At 32.9% G+C, this 27,813-nt stretch overlaps 11 non-coding genes across 11 annotated transcripts; all 11 read right to left on the minus strand.

The window, feature by feature from the left end:
* Positions 1 to 1,923: 1,923 nt before the first annotated feature.
* Positions 1,924 to 2,034, minus strand: trnal-caa (transfer RNA leucine (anticodon CAA)). The gene is made up of 2 exons: positions 1,997 to 2,034; positions 1,924 to 1,969 (listed from the first exon to the last, which is right to left on the minus strand). It is a non-coding gene; the product is annotated as a tRNA-Leu (tRNA).
* A 2,162-nt stretch (positions 2,035 to 4,196) lies between these two features.
* Positions 4,197 to 4,307, minus strand: trnal-caa (transfer RNA leucine (anticodon CAA)). The gene is made up of 2 exons: positions 4,270 to 4,307; positions 4,197 to 4,242 (listed from the first exon to the last, which is right to left on the minus strand). It is a non-coding gene; the product is annotated as a tRNA-Leu (tRNA).
* Positions 4,308 to 7,854: 3,547 nt separating this feature from the next.
* trnal-caa (transfer RNA leucine (anticodon CAA)) lies at positions 7,855 to 7,965 on the minus strand. The gene is made up of 2 exons: positions 7,928 to 7,965; positions 7,855 to 7,900 (listed from the first exon to the last, which is right to left on the minus strand). It is a non-coding gene; the product is annotated as a tRNA-Leu (tRNA).
* A 2,163-nt stretch (positions 7,966 to 10,128) lies between these two features.
* Positions 10,129 to 10,239, minus strand: trnal-caa (transfer RNA leucine (anticodon CAA)). The gene is made up of 2 exons: positions 10,202 to 10,239; positions 10,129 to 10,174 (listed from the first exon to the last, which is right to left on the minus strand). It is a non-coding gene; the product is annotated as a tRNA-Leu (tRNA).
* Positions 10,240 to 12,809: 2,570 nt separating this feature from the next.
* Positions 12,810 to 12,920, minus strand: trnal-caa (transfer RNA leucine (anticodon CAA)). Its single transcript has 2 exons — positions 12,883 to 12,920; positions 12,810 to 12,855 (listed from the first exon to the last, which is right to left on the minus strand). It is a non-coding gene; the product is annotated as a tRNA-Leu (tRNA).
* Positions 12,921 to 15,489: 2,569 nt separating this feature from the next.
* trnal-caa (transfer RNA leucine (anticodon CAA)) lies at positions 15,490 to 15,600 on the minus strand. The gene is made up of 2 exons: positions 15,563 to 15,600; positions 15,490 to 15,535 (listed from the first exon to the last, which is right to left on the minus strand). It is a non-coding gene; the product is annotated as a tRNA-Leu (tRNA).
* A 1,592-nt stretch (positions 15,601 to 17,192) lies between these two features.
* trnal-caa (transfer RNA leucine (anticodon CAA)) lies at positions 17,193 to 17,303 on the minus strand. Its single transcript has 2 exons — positions 17,266 to 17,303; positions 17,193 to 17,238 (listed from the first exon to the last, which is right to left on the minus strand). It is a non-coding gene; the product is annotated as a tRNA-Leu (tRNA).
* Positions 17,304 to 19,870: 2,567 nt separating this feature from the next.
* trnal-caa (transfer RNA leucine (anticodon CAA)) lies at positions 19,871 to 19,981 on the minus strand. The gene is made up of 2 exons: positions 19,944 to 19,981; positions 19,871 to 19,916 (listed from the first exon to the last, which is right to left on the minus strand). It is a non-coding gene; the product is annotated as a tRNA-Leu (tRNA).
* Positions 19,982 to 22,550: 2,569 nt separating this feature from the next.
* Positions 22,551 to 22,661, minus strand: trnal-caa (transfer RNA leucine (anticodon CAA)). The gene is made up of 2 exons: positions 22,624 to 22,661; positions 22,551 to 22,596 (listed from the first exon to the last, which is right to left on the minus strand). It is a non-coding gene; the product is annotated as a tRNA-Leu (tRNA).
* A 1,592-nt stretch (positions 22,662 to 24,253) lies between these two features.
* On the minus strand, positions 24,254 to 24,364 carry trnal-caa (transfer RNA leucine (anticodon CAA)). Its single transcript has 2 exons — positions 24,327 to 24,364; positions 24,254 to 24,299 (listed from the first exon to the last, which is right to left on the minus strand). It is a non-coding gene; the product is annotated as a tRNA-Leu (tRNA).
* Positions 24,365 to 26,931: 2,567 nt separating this feature from the next.
* trnal-caa (transfer RNA leucine (anticodon CAA)) lies at positions 26,932 to 27,042 on the minus strand. Its single transcript has 2 exons — positions 27,005 to 27,042; positions 26,932 to 26,977 (listed from the first exon to the last, which is right to left on the minus strand). It is a non-coding gene; the product is annotated as a tRNA-Leu (tRNA).
* Positions 27,043 to 27,813: the final 771 nt, after the last annotated feature.

Below are 27,813 nucleotides of genomic sequence, written 5' to 3' on the forward strand. Positions count from 1 at the left end.
TAGTCCTTTATTTCAAAACTTTACATACCTTCTTGTAAGTACATTTTGAGATTAGCTAGTCTGATTCCTCCAATGTTCAGAACCAAATTAACTTCTTTTTATCTGTTGTAGAGATTTGTTGTTGCTTTTGAGCTTGGCAGATTAGTCTGTTTGACTGTTCTGCACCACATTAACTACTTTTTAACTATTGTAGACCTTTTTTATTATCATCAAGGCATTATGTCAAGTATGACTCTCAACCAATATAGTTTATAAATTCTGCACTTTTTACATGGTTGGAAAGGTAGAGAATTGATCTTTCTACTCAAATATTCTTTTTTCTCATGTTGTTATAGATGCATCAATTCCAACATTATAGATATTGTACTTCTTAAGGGGGACATAGTGGGTTACTTTCCAATTTCAAGTTTTTGTGGTGTAAACGTAGGACATAAAAAATTGTTCCCAAGACAATACAGCATACAAATCTGATCATGTTATTTTCTCACTCATAAATGTCATGTGAAGAAGTGCTATGTGATTACACACCTCTCTCTAGTGACTCTAAATACTCATGAAGTTAATACATTCCAAGAGATTTTTTTGTCTTTCTAACTAGCATCTTCTTTCTCATGTCGTTATAGATGCATCAATTCCAACATTATAGATATTGTATTTTTTCTGGGGAACATAATTTTTTTTGTGGTGTTAACGTAATCCTTAAAAGATTGTTCCCAAGACAATACAGCATACACATCTGATCATGCTCTTTTTTCAGTTATATATGTCATGTGAAGAAGTGGAATATGATGAAACACCTCTGTCAAGTGACCAGAAATACTCCTAAAGTTAATATGTTCCAAGCGATTATTTTGTGTATCTAACTAGCATCTTCTTTAAGTAGCATTTGGATGATCTTTTCGCAAAATTAAATACTACTTGATACATTTTGTCTTTGAAAAGCAATTGTCTGACGGGTCCTATGTTAAATTGAGAGAATAGTCCTTTATTTCTAAACTTTACATACCTTCTTGTAAGTACATTTTGAGATTAGCTCGTCTGATTCCTCCAATGTTCAGAACCAAATTAACTTCTTTTTATCTGTTGTAGAGATTTGTTGTTGCTTTTGAGCTTGGCAGATTAGTCTGTTTGACTGTTCTGCACCACATTTACTGCTTTTTAACTATTGTAGACCTTTTTTATTATCATCAAGGCATTATGTCAAATATGTCTGTCAACCAGTATAGTTTATAAATTCTACACGTGTTACATGCTTGGAAAGGTAGAGAATTGATCTTTCTACTCAAATATTCTTTTTCTCATGTAGTTATTAATGCATCAATTCCAACATTATAGATATTGTACTTCTTAAGGGGGACATAGTGAGTTACTTTCCAATTTCAAGTTTTTGTGGTGTAAACATAGGGCATAAAAGATTGTTCCCAAGACAATACAGCATACAAATCTGATCATGTTATTTTCTCACTCATAAATGTCATGTGAAGAAGTGCTATGTGATTACACACCTCTCTCTAGTGACTCTAAATACTCATGAAGTTAATACATTCCAAGAGATTTTTTTGTCTTTCTAACTAGCATCTTATTTCTAATGTCGTTATAGATGCATCAATTCCAACATTATAGATATTGTATTTTTTCTCGGGAACATAATTTTTTTTGTGGTGTTAACGTAATCCTTAAAAGATTGTTCCCAAGACAATACAGCATACACATGTGATCATGCTCTTTTTTCAGTTATATATGTCATGTGAAGAAGTGGAATATGATGAAACACTTCTGTCAAGTGACCAGAAATACTCCTAAAATTAATACATTCCAAGAGATTATTTTGTCTATCCAACTAGCATCTTCTTTAAGGAGCATTTGGATGATCTTTTCGCAAATTTAAATACTACTTGATACATTTTGTCTTTGAAAAGCAACTGTCAGAAGTGGGATTTGAACCCACGCCTCCATTTGGAGACCAGAAAGCTCCACTATAGGGAAGAATGATCCTCTTGAGTCTGGCGCCTTAGACCGCTCGGCCATTCTGACTGGAGCTCACGGTTATAGTTTAAAACCAGCCAGACTAATTATCATTAATAAATCAAAGCAAAAGCTTTTTCATGAAGAAATTGAGAGAACAGTCCTTTATTTCAAAGCTTTGCATTAATTGCAGGGACTACATTTTGAGATTAGCTCGTCTGATTTTTCGATTGTTCAGAACCAAATTACCTTCTTTTTATATGTTATAGACATTTGACACATGGTTGCAAAGGTATAGAATTGATCTTTCTACTCAAATAGTCTTCTTTCTCATGTTGTTATAGATGCGTGAATTCCAACATTATAGATATTGTATTTTTTAAGGGGGACATAGTGAGTTACTTTCCAATTTCAAGTTTTTGTGGTGTAAACTTAGGACATAAAAGATTGTTCCCAAGACAATACAGCATACACATCTGATCATGCTCTTTTTTCAGTTATATATGTCATGTGAAGAAGTGGAATATGATGAAACACCTCTGTCAAGTGACCAGAAATACTCCTAAAGTTAATACGTTCCAAGCGATTATTTTGTCTATCTAACTAGCATCTTCTTTAAGTAGCATTTGGATGATCTTTTCCCAAATTTAAATACTACTTGATACATTTTGTCTTTGAAAAGCAACTATCTGAAGGGTCCTATGTTAAATTGAGAGAATAGTCCTTTATTTCAAAACTTTACATACCTTCTTGTAAGTACATTTTGAGATTAGCTCGTCTGATTCCTCCAATGTTCAGAACCAAATTAACTTCTTTTTATCTGTTGTAGAGATTTGTTGTTGCTTTTGAGCTTGGCAGATTAGTCTGTTTGACTGTTCTGCACCACATTTACTGCTTTTTAACTATTGTAGACCTTTTTTATTATCATCAAGGCATTATGTCAAATATGTCTGTCAACCAGTATAGTTTATAAATTCTACACGTGTTACATGCTTGGAAAGGTAGAGAATTTATCTTTCTACTCAAATATTCTTTTTCTCATGTAGTTATAGATGCATCAGTTCCAACATTATAGATATTGTGCTTCTTAAGGGGGACATAGTGGGTTACTTTCCAATTTCAAGTTTTTGTGGTGTAAACGTAGGGCATAAAAGATTGTTCTCAAGACAATACAGCATCCTACTTAAGGAGCATTTGTATGATCTTTTCCCAAATTTAAATACTACTTGATACATTTTGTCTTTGAAAAGCAACTCTCTGAAGGGTCCTATGTTAAATTGAGGGAATAGTCCTTTATTTCAAAACTTTACCTACCTTGTTGTAAGTACATTTTGAGATTAGCTTGTCTGATTCCTCCAATGTTCAGAACCAAATTAACTTCTTTTTATCTGTTGTAGAGATTTGTTGTTGCTTTTGAGCTTGGCAGATTAGTCTGTTTGACTGTTCTGCACCACATTTACTGCTTTTTAACTATTGTAGACCTTTTTTATTATCATCAAGGCATTATGTCAAATATGTCTGTCAACCAGTATAGTTTATAAATTCTACACGTGTTACATGCTTGGAAAGGTAGAGAATTGATCTTTCTACTCAAATATTCTTTTTCTCATGTAGTTATTAATGCATCAATTCCAACATTATAGATATTGTACTTCTTAAGGGGGACATAGTGAGTTACTTTCCAATTTCAAGTTTTTGTGGTGTAAACATAGGGCATAAAAGATTGTTCCCAAGACAATACAGCATACAAATCTGATCATGTTATTTTCTCACTCATAAATGTCATGTGAAGAAGTGCTATGTGATTACACACCTCTCTCTAGTGACTCTAAATACTCATGAAGTTAATACATTCCAAGAGATTTTATTGTCTTTCTAACTAGCATCTTCTTTCTCATGTCGTTATAGATGCGTCAATTCCAACATTATAGATATTGTATTTTTTCTCGGGAACATAATTTTTTTTGTGGTGTTAACGTAATCCTTAAAAGATTGTTCCCAAGACAATACAGCATACACATGTGATCATGCTCTTTTTTCAGTTATATATGTCATGTGAAGAAGTGGAATATGATGAAACACTTCTGTCAAGTGACCAGAAATACTCCTAAAATTAATACGTTCCAAGAGATTATTTTGTCTATCCAACTAGCATCTTCTTTAAGGAGCATTTGGATGATCTTTTCGCAAATTTAAATACTACTTGATACATTTTGTCTTTGAAAAGCAACTGTCAGAAGTGGGATTTGAACCCACGCCTCCATTTGGAGACCAGAAAGCTCCACTATAGGAAAGAATGATCCTCTTGAGTCTGGCACCTTAGACCGCTCGGCCATTCTGACTGGAGCTCATGATTATAGTTTAAAACCAGCCAGACTAATTATCATTAATAAATCAAAGCAAAAGCTTTTTCATGAAGAAATTGAGAGAACAGTCCTTTATTTCAAAGCTTTGCATTAATTGCAGGGACTACATTTTGAGATTAGCTCGTCTGATTTTTCGATTGTTCAGAACCAAATTACCTTCTTTTTATATGTTATAGACATTTGACACATGGTTGCAAAGGTATAGAATTGATCTTTCTACTCAAATAGTCTTCTTTCTCATGTTGTTATAGATGCATGAATTCCAACATTATAGATATTGTATTTTTTAAGGGGGACATAGTGAGTTACTTTCCAATTTCAAGTTTTTGTGGTGTAAACGTAGGACATAAAAGATTGTTCCCAAGACAATACAGCATACACATCTGATCATGCTCTTTTTTCAGTTATATATGTCATGTGAAGTGGAATATGATGAAACACCTCTGTCAAGTGACCAGAAATACTCCTAAAGTTAATACGTTCCAAGCGATTATTTTGTCTATCTAACTAGCATCTTTTTAAATTAGCATTTGGATGATCTTTTCCCAAATTTAAATACTACTTGATACATTTTGTCTTTGAAAAGCAACTGTCTGAAGGGTCCTATGTTAAATTGAGGGAATAGTCCTTTATTTCAAAACTTTACCTACCTTCTTGTAAGTACATTTTGAGATTAGCTTGTCTGATTCCTCCAATGTTCAGAACCAAATTAACTTCTTTTTATCTGTTGTAGAGATTTGTTGTTGCTTTTGAGCTTGGCAGATTAGTCTTTTTGACTGTTCTGCACCACATTAACTGCTTTTTAACTATTGTAGACCTTTTTTATTATCATCAAGGCATTATGTCAAGTATGACTCTCAACCAATATAGTTTATAAATTCTGCACTTTTTACATGGTTGGAAATGTAGAGAATTGATCTTTCTACTCAAATATTCTTTTTTCTCATGTTGTTATAGATGCATCAATTCCAACATTATAGATATTGTACTTCTTAAGAGGGACATAGTGGGTTACTTTCCAATTTCAAGTTTTTGTGGTGTAAACGTAGGACATAAAAAATTGTTCCCAAGACAATACAGCATACAAATCTGATCATGTTATTTTCTCACTCATAAATGTCATGTGAAGAAGTGCTATGTGATTACACACCTCTCTCTAGTGACTCTAAATACTCATGAAGTTAATACATTCCAAGAGATTTTTTTGTTTTTCTAACTAGCATCTTCTTTCTCATGTCGTTATAGATGCATCAATTCCAACATTATAGATATTGTATTTTTTCTGGGGAACATAATTTTTTTTGTGGTGTTAACGTAATCCTTAAAAGATTGTTCCCAAGACAATACAGCATACACATCTGATCATGCTCTTTTTTCAGTTATATATGTCATGTGAAGAAGTGGAATATGATGAAACACCTCTGTCAAGTGACCAGAAATACTCCTAAAGTTAATATGTTCCAAGCGATTATTTTGTGTATCTAACTAGCATCTTCTTTAAGTAGCATTTGGATGATCTTTTCCCAAATTTAAATACTACTTGATACATTTTGTCTTTGAAAAGCAACTGTCTGAAGGGTCCTATGTTAAATTGAGAGAATAGTCCTTTATTTCAAAACTTTACATACCTTCTTGTAAGTACATTTTGAGATTAGCTCGTCTGATTCCTCCAATGTTCAGAACCAAATTAACTTCTTTTTATCTGTTGTAGAGATTTGTTGTTGCTTTTGAGCTTGGCAGATTAGTCTGTTTGACTGTTCTGCACCACATTTACTGCTTTTTAACTATTGTAGACCTTTTTTATTATCATCAAGGCATTATGTCAAGTATGACTCTCAACCAATATAGTTTATAAATTCTGCACTTTTTACATGGTTGGAAAGGTAGAGAATTGATCTTTCTACTCAAATATTCTTTTTTCTCATGTTGTTATAGATGCATCAATTCCAACATTATAGATATTGTACTTCTTAAGGGGGACATAGTGAGTTACTTTCCAATTTCAAGTTTTTGTGGTGTAAACATAGGGCATAAAAGATTGTTCCCAAGACAATACAGCATACAAATCTGATCATGTTATTTTCTCACTCATAAATGTCATGTGAAGAAGTGCTATGTGATTACACACCTCTCTCTAGTGACTCTAAATACTCATGAAGTTAATACATTCCAAGAGATTTTTTTGTCTTTCTAACTAGCATCTTCTTTCTCATGTCATTATAGATGCATCAATTCCAACATTATAGATATTGTATTTTTTCTGGGGAACATAATTTTTTTTGTGGTGTTAACGTAATCCTTAAAAGATTGTTCCCAAGACAATACAGCATACACATCTGATCATGCTCTTTTTTCAGTTATATATGTCATGTGAAGAAGTGGAATATGATGAAACACCTCTGTCAAGTGACCAGAAATACTCCTAAAGTTAATATGTTCCAAGCGATTATTTTGTGTATCTAACTAGCATCTTCTTTAAGTAGCATTTGGATGATCTTTTCGCAAAATTAAATACTACTTGATACATTTTGTCTTTGAAAAGCAATTGTCTGACGGGTCCTATGTTAAATTGAGAGAATAGTCCTTTATTTCTAAACTTTACATACCTTCTTGTAAGTACATTTTGAGATTAGCTCGTCTGATTCCTCCAATGTTCAGAACCAAATTAACTTCTTTTTATCTGTTGTAGAGATTTGTTGTTGCTTTTGAGCTTGGCAGATTAGTCTGTTTGACTGTTCTGCACCACATTTACTGCTTTTTAACTATTGTAGACCTTTTTTATTATCATCAAGGCATTATGTCAAATATGTCTGTCAACCAGTATAGTTTATAAATTCTACACGTGTTACATGCTTGGAAAGGTAGAGAATTGATCTTTCTACTCAAATATTCTTTTTCTCATGTAGTTATTAATGCATCAATTCCAACATTATAGATATTGTACTTCTTAAGGGGGACATAGTGAGTTACTTTCCAATTTCAAGTTTTTGTGGTGTAAACATAGGGCATAAAAGATTGTTCCCAAGACAATACAGCATACAAATCTGATCATGTTATTTTCTCACTCATAAATGTCATGTGAAGAAGTGCTATGTGATTACACACCTCTCTCTAGTGACTCTAAATACTCATGAAGTTAATACATTCCAAGAGATTTTTTTGTCTTTCTAACTAGCATCTTATTTCTAATGTCGTTATAGATGCATCAATTCCAACATTATAGATATTGTATTTTTTCTCGGGAACATAATTTTTTTTGTGGTGTTAACGTAATCCTTAAAAGATTGTTCCCAAGACAATACAGCATACACATGTGATCATGCTCTTTTTTCAGTTATATATGTCATGTGAAGAAGTGGAATATGATGAAACACTTCTGTCAAGTGACCAGAAATACTCCTAAAATTAATACGTTCCAAGAGATTATTTTGTCTATCCAACTAGCATCTTCTTTAAGGAGCATTTGGATGATCTTTTCGCAAATTTAAATACTACTTGATACATTTTGTCTTTGAAAAGCAACTGTCAGAAGTGGGATTTGAACCCACGCCTCCATTTGGAGACCAGAAAGCTCCACTATAGGGAAGAATGATCCTCTTGAGTCTGGCGCCTTAGACCGCTCGGCCATTCTGACTGGAGCTCACGGTTCTAGTTTAAAACCAGCCAGACTAATTATCATTAATAAATCAAAGCAAAAGCTTTTTCATGAAGAAATTGAGAGAACAGTCCTTTATTTCAAAGCTTTGCATTAATTGCAGGGACTACATTTTGAGATTAGCTCGTCTGATTTTTCGATTGTTCAGAACCAAATTACCTTCTTTTTATATGTTATAGACATTTGACACATGGTTGCAAAGGTATAGAATTGATCTTTCTACTCAAATAGCCTTCTTTCTCATGTTGTTATAGATGCGTGAATTCCAACATTATAGATATTGTATTTTTTAAGGGGGACATAGTGAGTTACTTTCCAATTTCAAGTTTTTGTGGTGTAAACTTAGGACATAAAAGATTGTTCCCAAGACAATACAGCATACACATCTGATCATGCTCTTTTTTCAGTTATATATGTCATGTGAAGAAGTGGAATATGATGAAACACCTCTGTCAAGTGACCAGAAATACTCCTAAAGTTAATACGTTCCAAGCGATTATTTTGTCTATCTAACTAGCATCTTCTTTAAGTAGCATTTGGATGATCTTTTCCCAAATTTAAATACTACTTGATACATTTTGTCTTTGAAAAGCAACTATCTGAAGGGTCCTATGTTAAATTGAGAGAATAGTCCTTTATTTCAAAACTTTACATACCTTCTTGTAAGTACATTTTGAGATTAGCTCGTCTGATTCCTCCAATGTTCAGAACCAAATTAACTTCTTTTTATCTGTTGTAGAGATTTGTTGTTGCTTTTGAGCTTGGCAGATTAGTCTGTTTGACTGTTCTGCACCACATTTACTGCTTTTTAACTATTGTAGACCTTTTTTATTATCATCAAGGCATTATGTCAAATATGTCTGTCAACCAGTATAGTTTATAAATTCTACACGTGTTACATGCTTGGAAAGGTAGAGAATTTATCTTTCTACTCAAATATTCTTTTTCTCATGTAGTTATAGATGCATCAGTTCCAACATTATAGATATTGTGCTTCTTAAGGGGGACATAGTGGGTTACTTTCCAATTTCAAGTTTTTGTGGTGTAAACGTAGGGCATAAAAGATTGTTCTCAAGACAATACAGCATCCTACTTAAGGAGCATTTGTATGATCTTTTCCCAAATTTAAATACTACTTGATACATTTTGTCTTTGAAAAGCAACTCTCTGAAGGGTCCTATGTTAAATTGAGGGAATAGTCCTTTATTTCAAAACTTTACCTACCTTGTTGTAAGTACATTTTGAGATTAGCTTGTCTGATTCCTCCAATGTTCAGAACCAAATTAACTTCTTTTTATCTGTTGTAGAGATTTGTTGTTGCTTTTGAGCTTGGCAGATTAGTCTGTTTGACTGTTCTGCACCACATTTACTGCTTTTTAACTATTGTAGACCTTTTTTATTATCATCAAGGCATTATGTCAAATATGTCTGTCAACCAGTATAGTTTATAAATTCTACACGTGTTACATGCTTGGAAAGGTAGAGAATTGATCTTTCTACTCAAATATTCTTTTTCTCATGTAGTTATTAATGCATCAATTCCAACATTATAGATATTGTACTTCTTAAGGGGGACATAGTGAGTTACTTTCCAATTTCAAGTTTTTGTGGTGTAAACATAGGGCATAAAAGATTGTTCCCAAGACAATACAGCATACAAATCTGATCATGTTATTTTCTCACTCATAAATGTCATGTGAAGAAGTGCTATGTGATTACACACCTCTCTCTAGTGACTCTAAATACTCATGAAGTTAATACATTCCAAGAGATTTTATTGTCTTTCTAACTAGCATCTTCTTTCTCATGTCGTTATAGATGCGTCAATTCCAACATTATAGATATTGTATTTTTTCTCGGGAACATAATTTTTTTTTGTGGTGTTAACGTAATCCTTAAAAGATTGTTCCCAAGACAATACAGCATACACATGTGATCATGCTCTTTTTTCAGTTATATATGTCATGTGAAGAAGTGGAATATGATGAAACACTTCTGTCAAGTGACCAGAAATACTCCTAAAATTAATACGTTCCAAGAGATTATTTTGTCTATCCAACTAGCATCTTCTTTAAGGAGCATTTGGATGATCTTTTCGCAAATTTAAATACTACTTGATACATTTTGTCTTTGAAAAGCAACTGTCAGAAGTGGGATTTGAACCCACGCCTCCATTTGGAGACCAGAAAGCTCCACTATAGGAAAGAATGATCCTCTTGAGTCTGGCACCTTAGACCGCTCGGCCATTCTGACTGGAGCTCATGATTATAGTTTAAAACCAGCCAGACTAATTATCATTAATAAATCAAAGCAAAAGCTTTTTCATGAAGAAATTGAGAGAACAGTCCTTTATTTCAAAGCTTTGCATTAATTGCAGGGACTACATTTTGAGATTAGCTCGTCTGATTTTTCGATTGTTCAGAACCAAATTACCTTCTTTTTATATGTTATAGACATTTGACACATGGTTGCAAAGGTATAGAATTGATCTTTCTACTCAAATAGTCTTCTTTCTCATGTTGTTATAGATGCATGAATTCCAACATTATAGATATTGTATTTTTTAAGGGGGACATAGTGAGTTACTTTCCAATTTCAAGTTTTTGTGGTGTAAACGTAGGACATAAAAGATTGTTCCCAAGACAATACAGCATACACATCTGATCATGCTCTTTTTTCAGTTATATATGTCATGTGAAGTGGAATATGATGAAACACCTCTGTCAAGTGACCAGAAATACTCCTAAAGTTAATACGTTCCAAGCGATTATTTTGTCTATCTAACTAGCATCTTTTTAAATTAGCATTTGGATGATCTTTTCCCAAATTTAAATACTACTTGATACATTTTGTCTTTGAAAAGCAACTGTCTGAAGGGTCCTATGTTAAATTGAGGGAATAGTCCTTTATTTCAAAACTTTACCTACCTTGTTGTAAGTACATTTTGAGATTAGCTTGTCTGATTCCTCCAATGTTCAGAACCAAATTAACTTCTTTTTATCTGTTGTAGAGATTTGTTGTTGCTTTTGAGCTTGGCAGATTAGTCTTTTTGACTGTTCTGCACCACATTAACTGCTTTTTAACTATTGTAGACCTTTTTTATTATCATCAAGGCATTATGTCAAGTATGACTCTCAACCAATATAGTTTATAAATTCTGCACTTTTTACATGGTTGGAAATGTAGAGAATTGATCTTTCTACTCAAATATTCTTTTTTCTCATGTTGTTATAGATGCATCAATTCCAACATTATAGATATTGTACTTCTTAAGAGGGACATAGTGGGTTACTTTCCAATTTCAAGTTTTTGTGGTGTAAACGTAGGACATAAAAAATTGTTCCCAAGACAATACAGCATACAAATCTGATCATGTTATTTTCTCACTCATAAATGTCATGTGAAGAAGTGCTATGTGATTACACACCTCTCTCTAGTGACTCTAAATACTCATGAAGTTAATACATTCCAAGAGATTTTTTTGTTTTTCTAACTAGCATCTTCTTTCTCATGTCGTTATAGATGCATCAATTCCAACATTATAGATATTGTATTTTTTCTGGGGAACATAATTTTTTTTGAGGTGTTAACGTAATCCTTAAAAGATTGTTCCCAAGACAATACAGCATACACATATGATCATGCTCTTTTTTCAGTTATATATGTCATGTGAAGAAGTGGAATATGATGAAACACCTCTGTCAAGTGACCAGAAATACTCCTAAAGTTAATATGTTCCAAGCGATTATTTTGTGTATCTAACTAGCATCTTCTTTAAGTAGCATTTGGATGATCTTTTCCCAAATTTAAATACTACTTGATACATTTTGTCTTTGAAAAGCAACTGTCTGAAGGGTCCTATGTTAAATTGAGAGAATAGTCCTTTATTTCAAAACTTTACATACCTTCTTGTAAGTACATTTTGAGATTAGCTCGTCTGATTCCTCCAATGTTCAGAACCAAATTAACTTCTTTTTATCTGTTGTAGAGATTTGTTGTTGCTTTTGAGCTTGGCAGATTAGTCTGTTTGACTGTTCTGCACCACATTTACTGCTTTTTAACTATTGTAGACCTTTTTTATTATCATCAAGGCATTATGTCAAGTATGACTCTCAACCAATATAGTTTATAAATTCTGCACTTTTTACATGGTTGGAAAGGTAGAGAATTGATCTTTCTACTCAAATATTCTTTTTTCTCATGTTGTTATAGATGCATCAATTCCAACATTATAGATATTGTACTTCTTAAGGGGGACATAGTGAGTTACTTTCCAATTTCAAGTTTTTGTGGTGTAAACATAGGGCATAAAAGATTGTTCCCAAGACAATACAGCATACAAATCTGATCATGTTATTTTCTCACTCATAAATGTCATGTGAAGAAGTGCTATGTGATTACACACCTCTCTCTAGTGACTCTAAATACTCATGAAGTTAATACATTCCAAGAGATTTTTTTGTCTTTCTAACTAGCATCTTCTTTCTCATGTCATTATAGATGCATCAATTCCAACATTATAGATATTGTATTTTTTCTCGGGAACATAATTTTTTTTGTGGTGTTAACGTAATCCTTAAAAGATTGTTCCCAAGACAATACAGCATACACATGTGATCATGCTCTTTTTTCAGTTATATATGTCATATGAAGAAGTGGAATATGATGAAACACTTCTGTCAAGTGACCAGAAATACTCCTAAAATTAATACGTTCCAAGAGATTATTTTGTCTATCCAACTAGCATCTTCTTTAAGGAGCATTTGGATGATCTTTTCGCAAATTTAAATACTACTTGATACATTTTGTCTTTGAAAAGCAACTGTCAGAAGTGGGATTTGAACCCACACCTCCATTTGGAGACCAGAAAGCTCCACTATAGGGAAGAATGATCCTCTTGAGTCTGGCGCCTTAGACCGCTCGGCCATTCTGACTGGAGCTCATGATTATAGTTTAAAACCAGCCAGACTAATTATCATTAATAAATCAAAGCAAAAGCTTTTTCATGAAGAAATTGAGAGAACAGTCCTTTATTTCAAAGCTTTGCATTAATTGCAGGGACTACATTTTGAGATTAGCTCGTCTGATTTTTCGATTGTTCAGAACCAAATTACCTTCTTTTTATATGTTATAGACATTTGACACATGGTTGCAAAGGTATAGAATTGATCTTTCTACTCAAATAGTCTTCTTTCTCATGTTGTTATAGATGCATGAATTCCAACATTATAGATATTGTATTTTTTAAGGGGGACATAGTGAGTTACTTTCCAATTTCAAGTTTTTGTGGTGTAAACGTAGGACATAAAAGATTGTTCCCAAGACAATACAGCATACACATCTGATCATGCTCTTTTTTCAGTTATATATGTCATGTGAAGTGGAATATGATGAAACACCTCTGTCAAGTGACCAGAAATACTCCTAAAGTTAATACGTTCCAAGCGATTATTTTGTCTATCTAACTAGCATCTTTTTAAATTAGCATTTGGATGATCTTTTCCCAAATTTAAATACTACTTGATACATTTTGTCTTTGAAAAGCAACTGTCTGAAGGGTCCTATGTTAAATTGAGGGAATAGTCCTTTATTTCAAAACTTTACCTACCTTGTTGTAAGTACATTTTGAGATTAGCTTGTCTGATTCCTCCAATGTTCAGAACCAAATTAACTTCTTTTTATCTGTTGTAGAGATTTGTTGTTGCTTTTGAGCTTGGCAGATTAGTCTGTTTGACTGTTCTGCACCACATTAACTGCTTTTTAACTATTGTAGACCTTTTTTATTATCATCAAGGCATTATGTCAAGTATGACTCTCAACCAATATAGTTTATAAATTCTGCACTTTTTACATGGTTGGAAAGGTAGAGAATTGATCTTTCTACTCAAATATTCTTTTTTCTCATGTTGTTATAGATGCATCAATTCCAACATTATAGATATTGTACTTCTTAAGGGGGACATAGTGGGTTACTTTCCAATTTCAAGTTTTTGTGGTGTAAACGTAGGACATAAAAAATTGTTCCCAAGACAATACAGCATACAAATCTGATCATGTTATTTTCTCACTCATAAATGTCATGTGAAGAAGTGCTATGTGATTACACACCTCTCTCTAGTGACTCTAAATACTCATGAAGTTAATACATTCCAAGAGATTTTTTTGTTTTTCTAACTAGCATCTTCTTTCTCATGTCGTTATAGATGCATCAATTCCAACATTATAGATATTGTATTTTTTCTGGGGAACATAATTTTTTTTGTGGTGTTAACGTAATCCTTAAAAGATTGTTCCCAAGACAATACAGCATACACATCTGATCATGCTCTTTTTTCAGTTATATATGTCATGTGAAGAAGTGGAATATGATGAAACACCTCTGTCAAGTGACCAGAAATACTCCTAAAGTTAATATGTTCCAAGCGATTATTTTGTGTATCTAACTAGCATCTTCTTTAAGTAGCATTTGGATGATCTTTTCCCAAATTTAAATACTACTTGATACATTTTGTCTTTGAAAAGCAACTGTCTGAAGGGTCCTATGTTAAATTGAGAGAATAGTCCTTTATTTCAAAACTTTACATACCTTCTTGTAAGTACATTTTGAGATTAGCTCGTCTGATTCCTCCAATGTTCAGAACCAAATTAACTTCTTTTTATCTGTTGTAGAGATTTGTTGTTGCTTTTGAGCTTGGCAGATTAGTCTGTTTGACTGTTCTGCACCACATTTACTGCTTTTTAACTATTGTAGACCTTTTTTATTATCATCAAGGCATTATGTCAAATATGTCTGTCAACCAGTATAGTTTATAAATTCTACACGTGTTACATGCTTGGAAAGGTAGAGAATTGATCTTTCTACTCAAATATTCTTTTTCTCATGTAGTTATTAATGCATCAATTCCAACATTATAGATATTGTACTTCTTAAGGGGGACATAGTGAGTTACTTTCCAATTTCAAGTTTTTGTGGTGTAAACATAGGGCATAAAAGATTGTTCCCAAGACAATACAGCATACAAATCTGATCATGTTATTTTCTCACTCATAAATGTCATGTGAAGAAGTGCTATGTGATTACACACCTCTCTCTAGTGACTCTAAATACTCATGAAGTTAATACATTCCAAGAGATTTTTTTGTCTTTCTAACTAGCATCTTCTTTCTCATGTCGTTATAGATGCATCAATTCCAACATTATAGATATTGTATTTTTTCTCGGGAACATAATTTTTTTTGTGGTGTTAACGTAATCCTTAAAAGATTGTTCCCAAGACAATACAGCATACACATGTGATCATGCTCTTTTTTCAGTTATATATGTCATGTGAAGAAGTGGAATATGATGAAACACTTCTGTCAAGTGACCAGAAATACTCCTAAAATTAATACGTTCCAAGAGATTATTTTGTCTATCCAACTAGCATCTTCTTTAAGGAGCATTTGGATGATCTTTTCGCAAATTTAAATACTACTTGATACATTTTGTCTTTGAAAAGCAACTGTCAGAAGTGGGATTTGAACCCACGCCTCCATTTGGAGACCAGAAAGCTCCACTATAGGGAAGAATGATCCTCTTGAGTCTGGCGCCTTAGACCACTCGGCCATTCTGACTGGAGCTCATGATTATAGTTTAAAGCCAGCCAGACTAATTATCATTAATAAATCAAAGCAAAAGCTTTTTCATGAAGAAATTGAGAGAACAGTCCTTTATTTCAAAGCTTTGCATTAATTGCAGGGACTACATTTTGAGATTAGCTCGTCTGATTTTTCGATTGTTCAGAACCAAATTACCTTCTTTTTATATGTTATAGACATTTGACACATGGTTGCAAAGGTATAGAATTGATCTTTCTACTCAAATAGTCTTCTTTCTCATGTTGTTATAGATGCATGAATTCCAACATTATAGATATTGTATTTTTTAAGGGGGACATAGTGAGTTACTTTCCAATTTCAAGTTTTTGTGGTGTAAACGTAGGACATAAAAGATTGTTCCCAAGACAATACAGCATACACATCTGATCATGCTCTTTTTTCAGTTATATATGTCATGTGAAGTGGAATATGATGAAACACCTCTGTCAAGTGACCAGAAATACTCCTAAAGTTAATACGTTCCAAGCGATTATTTTGTCTATCTAACTAGCATCTTTTTAAATTAGCATTTGGATGATCTTTTCCCAAATTTAAATACTACTTGATACATTTTGTCTTTGAAAAGCAACTGTCTGAAGGGTCCTATGTTAAATTGAGGGAATAGTCCTTTATTTCAAAACTTTACCTACCTTGTTGTAAGTACATTTTGAGATTAGCTTGTCTGATTCCTCCAATGTTCAGAACCAAATTAACTTCTTTTTATCTGTTGTAGAGATTTGTTGTTGCTTTTGAGCTTGGCAGATTAGTCTGTTTGACTGTTCTGCACCACATTAACTGCTTTTTAACTATTGTAGACCTTTTTTATTATCATCAAGGCATTATGTCAAGTATGACTCTCAACCAATATAGTTTATAAATTCTGCACTTTTTACATGGTTGGAAAGGTAGAGAATTGATCTTTCTACTCAAATATTCTTTTTTCTCATGTTGTTATAGATGCATCAATTCCAACATTATAGATATTGTACTTCTTAAGGGGGACATAGTGAGTTACTTTCCAATTTCAAGTTTTTGTGGTGTAAACATAGGGCATAAAAGATTGTTCCCAAGACAATACAGCATACAAATCTGATCATGTTATTTTCTCACTCATAAATGTCATGTGAAGAAGTGCTATGTGATTACACACCTCTCTCTAGTGACTCTAAATACTCATGAAGTTAATACATTCCAAGAGATTTTTTTGTCTTTCTAACTAGCATCTTCTTTCTCATGTCATTATAGATGCATCAATTCCAACATTATAGATATTGTATTTTTTCTCGGGAACATACTTTTTTTTGTGGTGTTAACGTAATCCTTAAAAGATTGTTCCCAAGACAATACAGCATACACATGTGATCATGCTCTTTTTTCAGTTATATATGTCATATGAAGAAGTGGAATATGATGAAACACTTCTGTCAAGTGACCAGAAATACTCCTAAAATTAATACGTTCCAAGAGATTATTTTGTCTATCCAACTAGCATCTTCTTTAAGGAGCATTTGGATGATCTTTTCGCAAATTTAAATACTACTTGATACATTTTGTCTTTGAAAAGCAACTGTCAGAAGTGGGATTTGAACCCACACCTCCATTTGGAGACCAGAAAGCTCCACTATAGGGAAGAATGATCCTCTTGAGTCTGGCGCCTTAGACCGCTCGGCCATTCTGACTGGAGCTCATGATTATAGTTTAAAACCAGCCAGACTAATTATCATTAATAAATCAAAGCAAAAGCTTTTTCATGAAGAAATTGAGAGAACAGTCCTTTATTTCAAAGCTTTGCATTAATTGCAGGGACTACATTTTGAGATTAGCTCGTCTGATTTTTCGATTGTTCAGAACCAAATTACCTTCTTTTTATATGTTATAGACATTTGACACATGGTTGCAAAGGTATAGAATTGATCTTTCTACTCAAATAGTCTTCTTTCTCATGTTGTTATAGATGCATGAATTCCAACATTATAGATATTGTATTTTTTAAGGGGGACATAGTGAGTTACTTTCCAATTTCAAGTTTTTGTGGTGTAAACGTAGGACATAAAAGATTGTTCCCAAGACAATACAGCATACACATCTGATCATGCTCTTTTTTCAGTTATATATGTCATGTGAAGTGGAATATGATGAAACACCTCTGTCAAGTGACCAGAAATACTCCTAAAGTTAATACGTTCCAAGCGATTATTTTGTCTATCTAACTAGCATCTTTTTAAATTAGCATTTGGATGATCTTTTCCCAAATTTAAATACTACTTGATACATTTTGTCTTTGAAAAGCAACTGTCTGAAGGGTCCTATGTTAAATTGAGGGAATAGTCCTTTATTTCAAAACTTTACCTACCTTGTTGTAAGTACATTTTGAGATTAGCTTGTCTGATTCCTCCAATGTTCAGAACCAAATTAACTTCTTTTTATCTGTTGTAGAGATTTGTTGTTGCTTTTGAGCTTGGCAGATTAGTCTGTTTGACTGTTCTGCACCACATTAACTGCTTTTTAACTATTGTAGACCTTTTTTATTATCATCAAGGCATTATGTCAAGTATGACTCTCAACCAATATAGTTTATAAATTCTGCACTTTTTACATGGTTGGAAAGGTAGAGAATTGATCTTTCTACTCAAATATTCTTTTTTCTCATGTTGTTATAGATGCATCAATTCCAACATTATATATATTGTACTTCTTAAGGGGGACATAGTGGGTTACTTTCCAATTTCAAGTTTTTGTGGTGTAAACGTAGGACATAAAAAATTGTTCCCAAGACAATACAGCATACAAATCTGATCATGTTATTTTCTCACTCATAAATGTCATGTGAAGAAGTGCTATGTGATTACACACCTCTCTCTAGTGACTCTAAATACTCATGAAGTTAATACATTCCAAGAGATTTTTTTGTTTTTCTAACTAGCATCTTCTTTCTCATGTCGTTATAGATGCATCAATTCCAACATTATAGATATTGTATTTTTTCTGGGGAACATAATTTTTTTTGTGGTGTTAACGTAATCCTTAAAAGATTGTTCCCAAGACAATACAGCATACACATCTGATCATGCTCTTTTTTCAGTTATATATGTCATGTGAAGAAGTGGAATATGATGAAACACCTCTGTCAAGTGACCAGAAATACTCCTAAAGTTAATATGTTCCAAGCGATTATTTTGTGTATCTAACTAGCATCTTCTTTAAGTAGCATTTGGATGATCTTTTCCCAAATTTAAATACTACTTGATACATTTTGTCTTTGAAAAGCAACTGTCTGAAGGGTCCTATGTTAAATTGAGAGAATAGTCCTTTATTTCAAAACTTTACATACCTTCTTGTAAGTACATTTTGAGATTAGCTCGTCTGATTCCTCCAATGTTCAGAACCAAATTAACTTCTTTTTATCTGTTGTAGAGATTTGTTGTTGCTTTTGAGCTTGGCAGATTAGTCTGTTTGACTGTTCTGCACCACATTTACTGCTTTTTAACTATTGTAGACCTTTTTTATTATCATCAAGGCATTATGTCAAATATGTCTGTCAACCAGTATAGTTTATAAATTCTACACGTGTTACATGCTTGGAAAGGTAGAGAATTGATCTTTCTACTCAAATATTCTTTTTCTCATGTAGTTATTAATGCATCAATTCCAACATTATAGATATTGTACTTCTTAAGGGGGACATAGTGAGTTACTTTCCAATTTCAAGTTTTTGTGGTGTAAACATAGGGCATAAAAGATTGTTCCCAAGACAATACAGCATACAAATCTGATCATGTTATTTTCTCACTCATAAATGTCATGTGAAGAAGTGCTATGTGATTACACACCTCTCTCTAGTGACTCTAAATACTCATGAAGTTAATACATTCCAAGAGATTTTTTTGTCTTTCTAACTAGCATCTTCTTTCTCATGTCGTTATAGATGCATCAATTCCAACATTATAGATATTGTATTTTTTCTCGGGAACATAATTTTTTTTGTGGTGTTAACGTAATCCTTAAAAGATTGTTCCCAAGACAATACAGCATACACATGTGATCATGCTCTTTTTTCAGTTATATGTCATGTGAAGAAGTGGAATATGATGAAACACTTCTGTCAAGTGACCAGAAATACTCCTAAAATTAATACGTTCCAAGAGATTATTTTGTCTATCCAACTAGCATCTTCTTTAAGGAGCATTTGGATGATCTTTTCGCAAATTTAAATACTACTTGATACATTTTGTCTTTGAAAAGCAACTGTCAGAAGTGGGATTTGAACCCACACCTCCATTTGGAGACCAGAAAGCTCCACTATAGGGAAGAATGATCCTCTTGAGTCTGGCGCCTTAGACCGCTCGGCCATTCTGACTGGAGCTCATGATTATAGTTTAAAACCAGCCAGACTAATTATCATTAATAAATCAAAGCAAAAGCTTTTTCATGAAGAAATTGAGAGAACAGTCCTTTATTTCAAAGCTTTGCATTAATTGCAGGGACTACATTTTGAGATTAGCTCGTCTGATTTTTCGATTGTTCAGAACCAAATTACCTTCTTTTTATATGTTATAGACATTTGACACATGGTTGCAAAGGTATAGAATTGATCTTTCTACTCAAATAGTCTTCTTTCTCATGTTGTTATAGATGCATGAATTCCAACATTATAGATATTGTATTTTTTAAGGGGGACATAGTGAGTTACTTTCCAATTTCAAGTTTTTGTGGTGTAAACGTAGGACATAAAAGATTGTTCCCAAGACAATACAGCATACACATCTGATCATGCTCTTTTTTCAGTTATATATGTCATGTGAAGTGGAATATGATGAAACACCTCTGTCAAGTGACCAGAAATACTCCTAAAGTTAATACGTTCCAAGCGATTATTTTGTCTATCTAACTAGCATCTTTTTAAATTAGCATTTGGATGATCTTTTCCCAAATTTAAATACTACTTGATACATTTTGTCTTTGAAAAGCAACTGTCTGAAGGGTCCTATGTTAAATTGAGGGAATAGTCCTTTATTTCAAAACTTTACCTACCTTGTTGTAAGTACATTTTGAGATTAGCTTGTCTGATTCCTCCAATGTTCAGAACCAAATTAACTTCTTTTTATCTGTTGTAGAGATTTGTTGTTGCTTTTGAGCTTGGCAGATTAGTCTGTTTGACTGTTCTGCACCACATTAACTGCTTTTTAACTATTGTAGACCTTTTTTATTATCATCAAGGCATTATGTCAAGTATGACTCTCAACCAATATAGTTTATAAATTCTGCACTTTTTACATGGTTGGAAAGGTAGAGAATTGATCTTTCTACTCAAATATTCTTTTTTCTCATGTTGTTATAGATGCATCAATTCCAACATTATAGATATTGTACTTCTTAAGGGGGACATAGTGGGTTACTTTCCAATTTCAAGTTTTTGTGGTGTAAACGTAGGACATAAAAAATTGTTCCCAAGACAATACAGCATACAAATCTGATCATGTTATTTTCTCACTCATAAATGTCATGTGAAGAAGTGCTATGTGATTACACACCTCTCTCTAGTGACTCTAAATACTCATGAAGTTAATACATTCCAAGAGATTTTTTTGTTTTTCTAACTAGCATCTTCTTTCTCATGTCGTTATAGATGCATCAATTCCAACATTATAGATATTGTATTTTTTCTGGGGAACATAATTTTTTTTGTGGTGTTAACGTAATCCTTAAAAGATTGTTCCCAAGACAATACAGCATACACATCTGATCATGCTCTTTTTTCAGTTATATATGTCATGTGAAGAAGTGGAATATGATGAAACACCTCTGTCAAGTGACCAGAAATACTCCTAAAGTTAATATGTTCCAAGCGATTATTTTGTGTATCTAACTAGCATCTTCTTTAAGTAGCATTTGGATGATCTTTTCCCAAATTTAAATACTACTTGATACATTTTGTCTTTGAAAAGCAACTGTCTGAAGGGTCCTATGTTAAATTGAGAGAATAGTCCTTTATTTCAAAACTTTACATACCTTCTTGTAAGTACATTTTGAGATTAGCTCGTCTGATTCCTCCAATGTTCAGAACCAAATTAACTTCTTTTTATCTGTTGTAGAGATTTGTTGTTGCTTTTGAGCTTGGCAGATTAGTCTGTTTGACTGTTCTGCACCACATTTACTGCTTTTTAACTATTGTAGACCTTTTTTATTATCATCAAGGCATTATGTCAAATATGTCTGTCAACCAGTATAGTTTATAAATTCTACACGTGTTACATGCTTGGAAAGGTAGAGAATTGATCTTTCTACTCAAATATTCTTTTTCTCATGTAGTTATTAATGCATCAATTCCAACATTATAGATATTGTACTTCTTAAGGGGGACATAGTGAGTTACTTTCCAATTTCAAGTTTTTGTGGTGTAAACATAGGGCATAAAAGATTGTTCCCAAGACAATACAGCATACAAATCTGATCATGTTATTTTCTCACTCATAAATGTCATGTGAAGAAGTGCTATGTGATTACACACCTCTCTCTAGTGACTCTAAATACTCATGAAGTTAATACATTCCAAGAGATTTTTTTGTCTTTCTAACTAGCATCTTCTTTCTCATGTCGTTATAGATGCATCAATTCCAACATTATAGATATTGTATTTTTTCTCGGGAACATAATTTTTTTTGTGGTGTTAACGTAATCCTTAAAAGATTGTTCCCAAGACAATACAGCATACACATGTGATCATGCTCTTTTTTCAGTTATATATGTCATGTGAAGAAGTGGAATATGATGAAACACTTCTGTCAAGTGACCAGAAATACTCCTAAAATTAATACGTTCCAAGAGATTATTTTGTCTATCCAACTAGCATCTTCTTTAAGGAGCATTTGGATGATCTTTTCGCAAATTTAAATACTACTTGATACATTTTGTCTTTGAAAAGCAACTGTCAGAAGTGGGATTTGAACCCACGCCTCCATTTGGAGACCAGAAAGCTCCACTATAGGGAAGAATGATCCTCTTGAGTCTGGCGCCTTAGACCACTCGGCCATTCTGACTGGAGCTCATGATTATAGTTTAAAGCCAGCCAGACTAATTATCATTAATAAATCAAAGCAAAAGCTTTTTCATGAAGAAATTGAGAGAACAGTCCTTTATTTCAAAGCTTTGCATTAATTGCAGGGACTACATTTTGAGATTAGCTCGTCTGATTTTTCGATTGTTCAGAACCAAATTACCTTCTTTTTATATGTTATAGACATTTGACACATGGTTGCAAAGGTATAGAATTGATCTTTCTACTCAAATAGTCTTCTTTCTCATGTTGTTATAGATGCATGAATTCCAACATTATAGATATTGTATTTTTTAAGGGGGACATAGTGAGTTACTTTCCAATTTCAAGTTTTTGTGGTGTAAACGTAGGACATAAAAGATTGTTCCCAAGACAATACAGCATACACATCTGATCATGCTCTTTTTTCAGTTATATATGTCATGTGAAGTGGAATATGATGAAACACCTCTGTCAAGTGACCAGAAATACTCCTAAAGTTAATACGTTCCAAGCGATTATTTTGTCTATCTAACTAGCATCTTTTTAAATTAGCATTTGGATGATCTTTTCCCAAATTTAAATACTACTTGATACATTTTGTCTTTGAAAAGCAACTGTCTGAAGGGTCCTATGTTAAATTGAGGGAATAGTCCTTTATTTCAAAACTTTACCTACCTTGTTGTAAGTACATTTTGAGATTAGCTTGTCTGATTCCTCCAATGTTCAGAACCAAATTAACTTCTTTTTATCTGTTGTAGAGATTTGTTGTTGCTTTTGAGCTTGGCAGATTAGTCTGTTTGACTGTTCTGCACCACATTAACTGCTTTTTAACTATTGTAGACCTTTTTTATTATCATCAAGGCATTATGTCAAGTATGACTCTCAACCAATATAGTTTATAAATTCTGCACTTTTTACATGGTTGGAAAGGTAGAGAATTGATCTTTCTACTCAAATATTCTTTTTTCTCATGTTGTTATAGATGCATCAATTCCAACATTATAGATATTGTACTTCTTAAGGGGGACATAGTGAGTTACTTTCCAATTTCAAGTTTTTGTGGTGTAAACATAGGGCATAAAAGATTGTTCCCAAGACAATACAGCATACAAATCTGATCATGTTATTTTCTCACTCATAAATGTCATGTGAAGAAGTGCTATGTGATTACACACCTCTCTCTAGTGACTCTAAATACTCATGAAGTTAATACATTCCAAGAGATTTTTTTGTCTTTCTAACTAGCATCTTCTTTCTCATGTCATTATAGATGCATCAATTCCAACATTATAGATATTGTATTTTTTCTCGGGAACATACTTTTTTTTGTGGTGTTAACGTAATCCTTAAAAGATTGTTCCCAAGACAATACAGCATACACATGTGATCATGCTCTTTTTTCAGTTATATATGTCATATGAAGAAGTGGAATATGATGAAACACTTCTGTCAAGTGACCAGAAATACTCCTAAAATTAATACGTTCCAAGAGATTATTTTGTCTATCCAACTAGCATCTTCTTTAAGGAGCATTTGGATGATCTTTTCGCAAATTTAAATACTACTTGATACATTTTGTCTTTGAAAAGCAACTGTCAGAAGTGGGATTTGAACCCACACCTCCATTTGGAGACCAGAAAGCTCCACTATAGGGAAGAATGATCCTCTTGAGTCTGGCGCCTTAGACCGCTCGGCCATTCTGACTGGAGCTCATGATTATAGTTTAAAACCAGCCAGACTAATTATCATTAATAAATCAAAGCAAAAGCTTTTTCATGAAGAAATTGAGAGAACAGTCCTTTATTTCAAAGCTTTGCATTAATTGCAGGGACTACATTTTGAGATTAGCTCGTCTGATTTTTCGATTGTTCAGAACCAAATTACCTTCTTTTTATATGTTATAGACATTTGACACATGGTTGCAAAGGTATAGAATTGATCTTTCTACTCAAATAGTCTTCTTTCTCATGTTGTTATAGATGCATGAATTCCAACATTATAGATATTGTATTTTTTAAGGGGGACATAGTGAGTTACTTTCCAATTTCAAGTTTTTGTGGTGTAAACGTAGGACATAAAAGATTGTTCCCAAGACAATACAGCATACACATCTGATCATGCTCTTTTTTCAGTTATATATGTCATGTGAAGTGGAATATGATGAAACACCTCTGTCAAGTGACCAGAAATACTCCTAAAGTTAATACGTTCCAAGCGATTATTTTGTCTATCTAACTAGCATCTTTTTAAATTAGCATTTGGATGATCTTTTCCCAAATTTAAATACTACTTGATACATTTTGTCTTTGAAAAGCAACTGTCTGAAGGGTCCTATGTTAAATTGAGGGAATAGTCCTTTATTTCAAAACTTTACCTACCTTGTTGTAAGTACATTTTGAGATTAGCTTGTCTGATTCCTCCAATGTTCAGAACCAAATTAACTTCTTTTTATCTGTTGTAGAGATTTGTTGTTGCTTTTGAGCTTGGCAGATTAGTCTGTTTGACTGTTCTGCACCACATTAACTGCTTTTTAACTATTGTAGACCTTTTTTATTATCATCAAGGCATTATGTCAAGTATGACTCTCAACCAATATAGTTTATAAATTCTGCACTTTTTACATGGTTGGAAAGGTAGAGAATTGATCTTTCTACTCAAATATTCTTTTTTCTCATGTTGTTATAGATGCATCAATTCCAACATTATATATATTGTACTTCTTAAGGGGGACATAGTGGGTTACTTTCCAATTTCAAGTTTTTGTGGTGTAAACGTAGGACATAAAAAATTGTTCCCAAGACAATACAGCATACAAATCTGATCATGTTATTTTCTCACTCATAAATGTCATGTGAAGAAGTGCTATGTGATTACACACCTCTCTCTAGTGACTCTAAATACTCATGAAGTTAATACATTCCAAGAGATTTTTTTGTTTTTCTAACTAGCATCTTCTTTCTCATGTCGTTATAGATGCATCAATTCCAACATTATAGATATTGTATTTTTTCTGGGGAACATAATTTTTTTTGTGGTGTTAACGTAATCCTTAAAAGATTGTTCCCAAGACAATACAGCATACACATCTGATCATGCTCTTTTTTCAGTTATATATGTCATGTGAAGAAGTGGAATATGATGAAACACCTCTGTCAAGTGACCAGAAATACTCCTAAAGTTAATATGTTCCAAGCGATTATTTTGTGTATCTAACTAGCATCTTCTTTAAGTAGCATTTGGATGATCTTTTCCCAAATTTAAATACTACTTGATACATTTTGTCTTTGAAAAGCAACTGTCTGAAGGGTCCTATGTTAAATTGAGAGAATAGTCCTTTATTTCAAAACTTTACATACCTTCTTGTAAGTACATTTTGAGATTAGCTCGTCTGATTCCTCCAATGTTCAGAACCAAATTAACTTCTTTTTATCTGTTGTAGAGATTTGTTGTTGCTTTTGAGCTTGGCAGATTAGTCTGTTTGACTGTTCTGCACCACATTTACTGCTTTTTAACTATTGTAGACCTTTTTTATTATCATCAAGGCATTATGTCAAATATGTCTGTCAACCAGTATAGTTTATAAATTCTACACGTGTTACATGCTTGGAAAGGTAGAGAATTGATCTTTCTACTCAAATATTCTTTTTCTCATGTAGTTATTAATGCATCAATTCCAACATTATAGATATTGTACTTCTTAAGGGGGACATAGTGAGTTACTTTCCAATTTCAAGTTTTTGTGGTGTAAACATAGGGCATAAAAGATTGTTCCCAAGACAATACAGCATACAAATCTGATCATGTTATTTTCTCACTCATAAATGTCATGTGAAGAAGTGCTATGTGATTACACACCTCTCTCTAGTGACTCTAAATACTCATGAAGTTAATACATTCCAAGAGATTTTTTTGTCTTTCTAACTAGCATCTTCTTTCTCATGTCGTTATAGATGCATCAATTCCAACATTATAGATATTGTATTTTTTCTCGGGAACATAATTTTTTTTGTGGTGTTAACGTAATCCTTAAAAGATTGTTCCCAAGACAATACAGCATACACATGTGATCATGCTCTTTTTTCAGTTATATGTCATGTGAAGAAGTGGAATATGATGAAACACTTCTGTCAAGTGACCAGAAATACTCCTAAAATTAATACGTTCCAAGAGATTATTTTGTCTATCCAACTAGCATCTTCTTTAAGGAGCATTTGGATGATCTTTTCGCAAATTTAAATACTACTTGATACATTTTGTCTTTGAAAAGCAACTGTCAGAAGTGGGATTTGAACCCACACCTCCATTTGGAGACCAGAAAGCTCCACTATAGGGAAGAATGATCCTCTTGAGTCTGGCGCCTTAGACCGCTCGGCCATTCTGACTGGAGCTCATGATTATAGTTTAAAACCAGCCAGACTAATTATCATTAATAAATCAAAGCAAAAGCTTTTTCATGAAGAAATTGAGAGAACAGTCCTTTATTTCAAAGCTTTGCATTAATTGCAGGGACTACATTTTGAGATTAGCTCGTCTGATTTTTCGATTGTTCAGAACCAAATTACCTTCTTTTTATATGTTATAGACATTTGACACATGGTTGCAAAGGTATAGAATTGATCTTTCTACTCAAATAGTCTTCTTTCTCATGTTGTTATAGATGCATGAATTCCAACATTATAGATATTGTATTTTTTAAGGGGGACATAGTGAGTTACTTTCCAATTTCAAGTTTTTGTGGAGTAAACGTAGGACATAAAAGATTGTTCCCAAGACAATACAGCATACACATCTGATCATGCTCTTTTTTCAGTTATATATGTCATGTGAAGTGGAATATGATGAAACACTTCTGTCAAGTGACCAGAAATACTCCTAAAGTTAATACGTTCCAAGCGATTATTTTGTCTATCTAACTAGCATCTTTTTAAATTAGCATTTGGATGATCTTTTCCCAAATTTAAATACTACTTGATACATTTTGTCTTTGAAAAGCAACTGTCTGAAGGGTCCTATGTTAAATTGAGGGAATAGTCCTTTATTTCAAAACTTTACCTACCTTGTTGTAAGTACATTTTGTGATTAGCTTGTCTGATTCCTCCAATGTTCAGAACCAAATTAACTTCTTTTTATCTGTTGTAGAGATTTGTTGTTGC

This window comes from Electrophorus electricus, chromosome 15, assembly GCF_041902795.1.
Source record: "Electrophorus electricus isolate QZ-2024a chromosome 15, ASM4190279v1, whole genome shotgun sequence".
Classification (NCBI taxonomy): Eukaryota; Metazoa; Chordata; class Actinopteri; order Gymnotiformes; family Gymnotidae; genus Electrophorus; species Electrophorus electricus.